This window comes from Sinocyclocheilus anshuiensis, unplaced genomic scaffold (genome assembly GCF_001515605.1).
Source record: "Sinocyclocheilus anshuiensis isolate Anshui unplaced genomic scaffold, SAMN03320099.WGS_v1.1 scaffold88, whole genome shotgun sequence".
NCBI classification, from domain to species: domain Eukaryota; kingdom Metazoa; phylum Chordata; class Actinopteri; order Cypriniformes; family Cyprinidae; genus Sinocyclocheilus; species Sinocyclocheilus anshuiensis.
This window is the reverse complement of record NW_015555728.1, coordinates 97,649-107,225: the sequence shown is the minus strand read 5'-3', so window position 1 is coordinate 107,225 and position 9,577 is coordinate 97,649.

The window sequence follows — 9,577 nt, the reverse complement described above, 5'->3', positions numbered from 1 at the left end:
TTGGGCTACCACCTCTGTATGTAACTGCCACTGCCCTGTTTGCTGCACCCGGAATGTGGATTGCTCTCAGTGAGGACAGCCGTGGCCATGCCCATATTAACAGATCCGTTGTCACCTGAAGGCATCTTAGTGATTTCGTCCCCCTCTGGTGACTTATGTGGTAAACTGCAGAGGTATTGTCCGTTCTTATCAGCTCATGTTTGTAGCGTATAATTTTACTGGTGTAATTAGCACGAATAGATGGGGCTCTAGCGTTGTTTAGAGTCTCATCTAGCTGCTGAGGGATGGGCTCTGCAGGGGCCATACCCACAAGTGCAGGGCCATTGGGTTCAGATGCCAGATTTGACCATCCACTTGTGACAATAGATCCACTCGTGATGGTAGCTGCCACGGGTGACCCTGAATCAGCTGAACCATCTCTGGAAACCATGGCCTTCCTGGCCAGTGTGGAGCAACTAGCAAAATCATGTAGCGACCTTCCCTGATCCTTCGAAGAACTTGAGGGATTAGAGGAAAGGGGGGGAAAGCATACAATAAGTCTGTCGGCCACTCTTGTGACAGAGCATCCAGGCCCTAGCTGCCCTCTTGTACTGTGAGAGAGTACCATCTCGGGCAATGGGTTGTTTCCAGGGATGCAAAAAAATCTACCTGGTCTGTCCCATATCGGGCCCAAATTTGGGCTACCACCTCTGTATGTAACTGCCACTGCCCTGTTTGCTGCACCCGGAATGTGGATTGCTCTCAGTGAGGACAGCCGTGGCCATGCCCATATTAACAGATCCGTTGTCACCTGAAGGCATCTTAGTGATTTCGTCCCCCTCTGGTGACTTATGTGGTAAACTGCAGAGGTATTGTCCGTTCTTATCAGCACATGTTTGTAGCGTATAATCGGTAATAGGGCTTTCAGAGCAAGATGAACAGCCCTCAGTTCGAGCACATTTATGTGTTCTGATGACCAAGGGGGTTCCCATTTGCTTATTATGCTCCCATTTACTGACCTGCCTTCCCAAACAGCTCCCCAACCCATCAGTGATGCATCCGTTTTGTGATCACTGATCTCCTGTGGGGAATATTGCCCAGTGGGGTTCCCCTGCAAAGGAAGCTCTTGTCCCTCCAGGGAAGTAAGGCTCGCATGCAGGCCTGTGATACCAACAGTTTCTTCATTCGGTCCTCTTTCGGACGAAGATGAAAAGAGTTGAACCACCGTTGTATAGGGCGTGCCCTCAGCAGACCTAAGGGGATTTCTACTGAGGCTGCTACTATTATTCCCAACAATTTCTGTACCCTGTGGGCTGTCACAACCTTCCTTGTCTGAAAGTGATTTATTGCCTTCTCCAGGTTGTCTGCTCTCCGGGAAGTCAGACATGCTTCCATTGTAATGGAATTGAAATGCAGACCCAGGAATTCCACCTGCTGTTTGGGCTGGAGACTGCTCTTTTTCCAATTCACTGTGAACCCCAGGCACTGAATATGAGCTAGAACTTCCTCTGTGTTCAGAATCACCTGTTCTTGAGAAGGAGCACAAATTAGCCAATCGTCCAGATAAGGCAGGATTTTGACCCCTCGTAACTGAAGAGGAGCTAGGGCGGCTGCAATCACCCGAGTGAAGATTCTCAGTGCTAATGATAGGCCAAACAGTAGAGCCCTGAACTGAAAGGCTTGGCCTTGAAAGGCAAAGCGGATGAAGGGTCTGTGCTCTGGGCAAATTGAGACGTGAAAATAGGCATCCTTTATATCCAGAGATGTGAACCATTCCCCTGCTCTTATGGACTGTATTACCATCTTTGTATGAGTCATTTTGAATGGAAGAACTTTCAAGTATTGGTTGAGGCCCCTGAGGTCTAGAATGGGCCGATGACCACCGTCTTTTTTTGGCACTATGAAATAAATTGAATAAAATCCAGTCTGCTGTGCAGGGCACCTTTGAAATGGCTCCTTTTTGTAGGAGACTTTCTACCTCTTCGACCAGTATGGATTTTAATAATGGGTCCTTGACGACAGTCATTCGGACTCTTGAAAAAGGTTGGGGGCGCCTTCGAAACTGCAGCCGGTACCCGTGGGTTATGGTGGATAGAACCCAAGGATCCGAGACTGCTTTCTCCCAACTGGCCCGCAAAAGTTGGGAGGAACAGTCAATGGCTGGCCCCTGATTCCTATGCAGGTTCCCGGCCTGCACACCTCCTTGAGTTTCCCTGTCGGCCTCCTCCCCGGGACTGAGATTTTCTCTGGGAATGTGTGGCAGGATTTTGCCTTCGGCCGCGAAAGTCTTGCTGAGTAATAGCTGGATCACTATTCGTGCGCCTAGACCAAACAGGATGTTGCATCCTCTAGGATTCTCTGAATTTCTGTCTGGGGGCTGTGGAAGGTTTGTGAGAGGCCCACTGAACATTTTCTCTCATTGTGATAGAGCGCTCTGCTCTGTCCAGCACCTCTTGAGAGTCTGAATGAAAGACCTGACCAGGCACCACTGGCAAATTAATTAGTTCACCTCTTAAAGCATCCGGTAAAGGAGTTTGTGCCAGCCATATTTGTCTACGACATAAAATGGTCGAAGACATCACTCTCCCACATCACGTGTCAACTGAGAGTGAGCAGCCAAAGCTGAATCAACAAGGTTCTTAGAATCCTGGTCCCGATCAGACGGTCAGTTTTAGCACACTCCTTCCTGGGGCAGCAAGGGTTAGCAGAAGCATGGACGGGACCTAAGGCAGTCCATGCAGCTATTGCTTGTTCTACTGGCGTCATGTCCCCCAATCCAGTTTCCGTTGGGTAACGGGAATTGGCCAACCGTCTACAGCCTGCATTAAATTGAGGCTTTTGAAACCGTTTCTTCCACGTTGCCTGTAGTAGCTATTGAATCAGAAGTCTCTCACATTCATATAAAATGGTCTGTTATAAAATAAGGTTGGGTATTCCAGTATGACTGTGGCAAGTCTAAATAGTAATTTACTATACTCTATTGTAAGAATTAGGAATTTAATTTGAATGTTTTTGATAGAGGATTAAACTTTGTATTATTGGTTTCTGCACTGCCTATTAATACAGTTGATTTTAATATGTCTATATTGACTGACATTAAGTGAGTGTTTAAGATATGACCTTTTCACCGGCATTCAGAATGGGATTTGACTGTTTGATTAATATGAAGTGGACCGTTTTTCTTTACTTAGTAAATGTGCTGTGTAGCAAAGTGTTTTGATACTTATTATACTGCTTAAATTTTGTTTAAATGATGTTTTATTAACAAGGTTCGGGAGGAGTACGATCAGATAATCAACCAATTCGGCACATGTGGAACTCGTTCAGTTAATCAGCTTAACTAGCACAATACCTATGTATATATATATATATATATATACAGCCAACTTACCTCTGTCCCATGACAGTTTTCCGGCATCCCTCCTCCACCCCAGCTTCTCACTATTCATTTATTCTCATCCCATACTAGGGATTGGGGGATTTCTCTGGGTTCGGGATATATTCCGAGCTCGAAGCCCTCTCTCAGGACAGCACGTCAAATATGCTTACTATATTTGCTCAATCCATTTATATGTAAGTGCGAACTCATGAACCCAGCTGCTCAGATTTGTGATCACCCGTTAAAAGTATCTAATTCCTTCCCTTACTATCTGGCCTAAACAAAATGAATATGTCTGTATTTAACAGTATAACAACTATTTGTAAATTCTTCTAGTTCATAGAATCTTCATATTCTTCAATCTTCAAATGACTAGCATATACTATACCTTTCCGCTGAATTTGGAACCATAAAATGGGTTTTAAAAAATTTAGCTTGATATAGATTTGTTGGTTATTAATCTCTCTCATTAATTCAGGAGGCTGATGAACCAGAGCTTGAAGATGTTCCAGTGTTTCGCCAGGTTGCTATTATTAGCTTCAAGTGAGGATGCTTTTGCTGTCATTTGAACCCTGTTAGAACGTGGCCTGCTCCAAAATGCAACAGGGCAGACATCAGGGATTCTCATCTTCTGAATGATTGACACTTGTCTGCTCAATTACTGTCTGCTCAAATTTTTTTGGCAGAAAAATATGCGCCTAGCCTTATCACAAACAACTAACAAGTTACTTGAATGTAAACCTGCAAAGGACATATATATATACACACACACACACACACACACACATATATATATATATATAATTTAATTTTAGGGTTTCTGCTGTCTTGTCCTTTTCAGGATTTAGCCAGATAGCCTTGTAAATCTGCCTTGTGCATTGCCTTTACAGGTTTACCTTGATGTAACACATTTAATTTACTGTTGTATGTAAGGCTGGGCAAGGTAGGGCAAAAAAAGAAAAAAGAAAAAAAGCTTTTGTTTAAAAAGTTGTTAAAACGAATTCAATTTCATTTATTATCTAGATGTACCAAAGTACATGTGCATTTGATGCTTGTTAATGAAATGCATTTACATTTTGGAGTTGTCAAGTCACCTTTATTTATATAGCGCTTTATAGAATATTCATTATGTCAAAGCAGCTTTACAGTGTCAAACAGGAAAATAGTTGGTCAATATCAATAACAAGAAGACAATAACAAAGAGTCATTTTTCCAGCTAAAGTCAAAAAGTTCATTCATGATTCAGTGATGATTGATGATTCAGGGATGTCATCATCCAGCCCAGCTCTCTTCCAATAGTGTCTGTACAATCAGTCAAGCATCCCCAACTAAGGATGCCAAAGGCAACAGTGGCAAGGAACCAAAACTCCATCGGTGACAGAAATGGAGAAAAAACCTTGGGAGAAACCAGGCTCAGTCTCTGGCCAGATGAAACCAGCATGGCGTGGTTTAATTCCAGGCTGCAAGTGAGGCAAAGCGAACGCACACCTGTAGAGGTGCAAGTTGAAGGAAAAAATGACCTAATTGAAAGAACAACTGCACACTTACTTAAGCATAAGCTATTTGAGTGGGTGTACAATTAGTTAATTCCAGGCTGCAACACAGGTCAGAATGTGCAGAGGACTTGTCTGGTTCTCGTGGTCCTGTGCCGATGGTCGTCGAGGTGACAAGTTGTAAAAGTTTTGTGATATTGTGGAAAAACTATTAAACAGGTCATAAACCCCACCCGTAAACGAATGGGACTTGAGTCAAAATAAAAAAATAAATTACACTTCTAATACAATTTTCCGAAAGATGGTTTTGGTCATTTACAGATAGTTGTTATCACGCTGACATAGGTTCAATTGTTCGTTTTTGTGATATGGTTGATTTTATACCCTTACTTGATAAGAATGGTGTATGCCGGAAAGTAGCGATCAACATCATTCTTGTGTGTGTGTACGTGTTTAAAAATATCCACCTTATTTTTCCCGTAAGAGCGGACTCGGCCATTTGTACATTTTATGGGTCTGTCTTCTGGTCTCATCTGCATCCAGCTATTTTTAGCTGTACAAAACAGTTCGTTTTGCTGCTTGATATTGAAAATTGGTCTTATCATATTATCATCTTATTTACACTACAGTGTGCACTACAAACACACTGGTTTGTAGTGCAAACTGTTTTACCGTTTACTGCATGTTGTTATTCTCCTTGTTATTTACCTATAGCGGGTAATGATCCGGAAGTCTCACCCATAGGCTTACTTCCGCGTTGAAGAAAAAGGTGGATAGTGGAAGGAGGTGGAGACACGTCGTCCATCTTTTTTTTACAGTCTATGGTGTGTGTATATACATAGACATATAAATACCTAGACGCCTCATTGGCCGCTTTGAGCCGTTGCTGCGATACGTCAACGCGTCCGCCATGTTCGTGAAGGCAAGACTGCCTTAAAAATAAATGGAGGTAAACGGAGGAGCTGCGTTTTTTTCTGGATAAAAACACTTATTATGTCTATGTGTGTATATATATATATATATATATATATATATATATATACATTTTCCACAATATACAATATATTATTGTATTTTTAAATATTAATTTGCACTGTGTTAAATGGAAGAGGTCAAGAGAATACTGTTCAATAAAAAAACATTACTCAAGTTGTTGGAGTTATTGTACTCAATGTGTTTCAGGCATTCAGTTGCCACAAAGTTTTTAATTTTTAGTAAACTTAGTCATAATAAAATATTTAAGTAGACTTAATAAAAACTTGAATTAAACTAATCAAAAAGTACATGTAGCATAAATATTTAACTTCTGAAAACATGATTTTAAAGGGGTCATATGATGTTGCTAAAAAGAACATTATTTTGTGTATTTGGTGTAATGAAATGTGTTTATGCAGTTTAAGGTTAAAAAAACACATTATTTCCCACATACTGTACATTATTGTTTCTCCTCTATGCCCCGCCTTTCTGAAACGTGTCTATTTTTACAAAGCTCATCGGTCTGAAAAGCGAGGTGTGCTGTGATTGGCCAGCTATCCAGTGCGTTGTGATTGGCCGAATACCTCAAGCGTGTGACGGAAATGCTACGCCCCTACCATACTGTGATGCCCTGATCTCCGGAGCGACGAGACAAAAACATTAAAACCCATTACAAACGAGGCATTGTTGCTCACGAACAGCTTGTAACACTCCAAAGAGAAAGGAAAACTTGAAATCGCATCATATGACCCCTTTAAGTTTATTAACTCAAATTTATTAAATCAATCAGCTGCCTTTATTTTTTTTGAGTTCTGTTAACTTATCAGGGTTTACAGTGTAGAAATAAACATAACGAAACATTTTACTAACAATTTCTAAACATTTGGGTTTTAATGGATATCTGTTGCACAAATAGTAAAGGTGCAATTATAAATTCATTAATGGACCAGCACGTACGGTACGTGTATGTTAAGACTTTTTGGGGACTTAGAAAATTTTAATGTTTTGAGTCTCTGTGTTACATTAAAATCTGAAGCCCCCATGCTGTGTTACATAATTCAGTTAAAAATGTCTCACCAATCGCCCACATTTCTTCAGTCTTCTCATTAAAAACACTGACAAAAAGACAAAAACAAATAATGCTTAATTTATTCCAAGGGGAAATTACTGAATGATTACACATTACTCAGATTTTTTTGAGTAATTTGCCTGCTCAGACCTTGTACTATTTTCCTCTTTTTACTGGTAACCAATAGACAGGGACATATATAGTAAATGCATAGAAACTGTTGAAAGGGAAATGAAACCCATTCAAGCCTGATGAGAAAAAAAATGCATATTTTGGCCCCCGTAGTCTAAAACTTCATCTCGAACCTCTCAGTTTTAGAATTGTGAACTCATTATCAAGTACCAAACTCAGGGTGTTAAAATGGAGAAATAGTGAAATTGCAAAGATGATCACCATATAACACACCATAATCAGGTTATAGGGTTATAATATAGATTACAATATACTTAACCAAGTATGCTGGAGAAAGGTTATTTTGTCTCATTCAAAGTTTGTCTCATTTGTTTTTAGAATTTCATAAACACTGACCAGAGAACATCACACAAAAAATGAAGAAGCTTGGGTTGCAATTTAATCACACCTCGCTTGATTTTAAGGCGATAAACTATAACATTCTCTCTTACTGGTGTCTAATTAAGGCCTCAATAAATAAGTAAAATAAATAACTAGTGGTGTGATGGAAAGAGATACCACAGGACAAAAACACATTTGAAAATGAGTCTCAGCTCTCAGCTCATAATCTAGCATACATTAGCACAGTGGTACTTGTCATCAGTTTTGGTTCCTCAGACTGAAATGAGCCATGAACCTGTCACTCATAGGCTATTAAAAGCAACACAGGAAAGAAAACTGACTCCAGCCATTTCTTTGGAATGTATGAGCTAAACAATTCAGGGAAACTGTTACCAAAACTTAAATACATTTTTATTTATTGATTGAATTAAACCTTTGCAAACATTATTTTGATGATTGTAATTTAAATTAATATAGGCTGAAATGTCTGCATTAATTTTCTTTAAAGAAAAAGTCCTAGTGCGTTAGTGAAATTTTCTTGATAACTTTGAAAATTTCGAACAAATTTCTATTTCCCAGCAGGCTTTGTATAGGATAGGATAAGGAGAATAATTGTTGAAATCATGTTATTTTATGTTTTTAGTAGCAAAGACCTGTTAGTGTTTAATGCTGTTATGTTTGACATTTGAAGGAGTTTCTGTTATGTTGACGTTTTTGTGGTTACCATTGTGCTAAAGAGCTTGTGGTTAGGTTGTGGGTGGCTACATATATGCGCAACATTGACCAGATGAACAATTATTGCACTAATGTTGCCGAAGAGTAAGTTATATTCAGCATGAAACGAGCCAGCTGTTAATTTGAACTGGAATAGATAAAATGAATTGGTTCCAGGGCCATCTCTCAGTTATTTTCAGATTAGTTGAAATCACCTTAAAATGTAAGTTTAAGTTCTAAGTCACAGTAGTTTCTTAGTTTAGCATATTTTCAGTTGTCAGAACTCAAAAAGATTGTTGAAGACTGTTGGTTTTTATTTTTTTTGTTGTTGAAACAAAACATTTTTAGAGTGTATACAAATAATTGGTAGAAGCTATAAAAATAAAAAAGCTTATTGTAAAACAATTTACTATTCCTAACATTTCAATCATATTAAAAACTTGCGTTGTCAATACATAACATCCAGTTATAAGACAAACTTTGAATGTTTAATTTAGAATTTTCAACATGTTGGTGACAACCATGAAAACATCAGTTTGACACAGCAGCTTGCTCAATCACTGAGCTGATGACAACAGCAATTCAATCTCTCCCAGTATAAAACAAGAGACAAATGTTGCACAACTGTAGAGAGCAGTCAATAGAAGTGATAGGAAAGACTGGAACTTGGACAAAAGCAAAACCTCTTGCATATCTTTGCAATAGTGCAATTATTGAAAAACTCAAGAACTGTCAAATTGCTGCACCAGCTTTACATCGCTGCCTCTTTACGGAAGATATTAAGATATAGGAATAGACATGTCGTCATCATTACTATATTTATCAGCACATCAAGATTATTAAACATAGTATTCAAATAAGGCATGAAATACAAAGGTTTAACATGAGTTGATAGCTGAAGTAATCAAATCATGACAAACCAAAAGTAACTTTAGATAAGCTACATACGGACAAGCAGTTCAGTGCAGCTTTTGATACATAAAACAATATCACATATTTATAACAAAACAGACATTTGGGAAAAACATATTCCTCACATTCACATTGATGGTTGTTACTGTCTGTTTATAATAGTACAGCCGGCCAGCATTACTTACATAATGATGAAAATCAAATGTACTCAATTTTACATAAGTTAAAAGATGACTGCTGACAGCTGATGAGATGATGGTGACAGATGGAGGTCAAAGTCAAGGTTTTGATTAATTTCTGTCCAATAGAAAGAAGAACACAAGGGCTTTTGGGATTTCTGCAGTGGCATTACAGAGTAGACAACCTGAGAATACAATAGTTTGTTAAATGCTAAATGTAAATGCTGTTACACATAGTTCTCTGTGCCGCCTCTGGGTGAAAGGCCAAGGTCAATGTAACTGGTACAAAAATACAGCAAACGCTCACACAAAAGTCTCTAGAGACCTTCAAAAACAGATGCACACTCTTTCAAATATTCTTAAA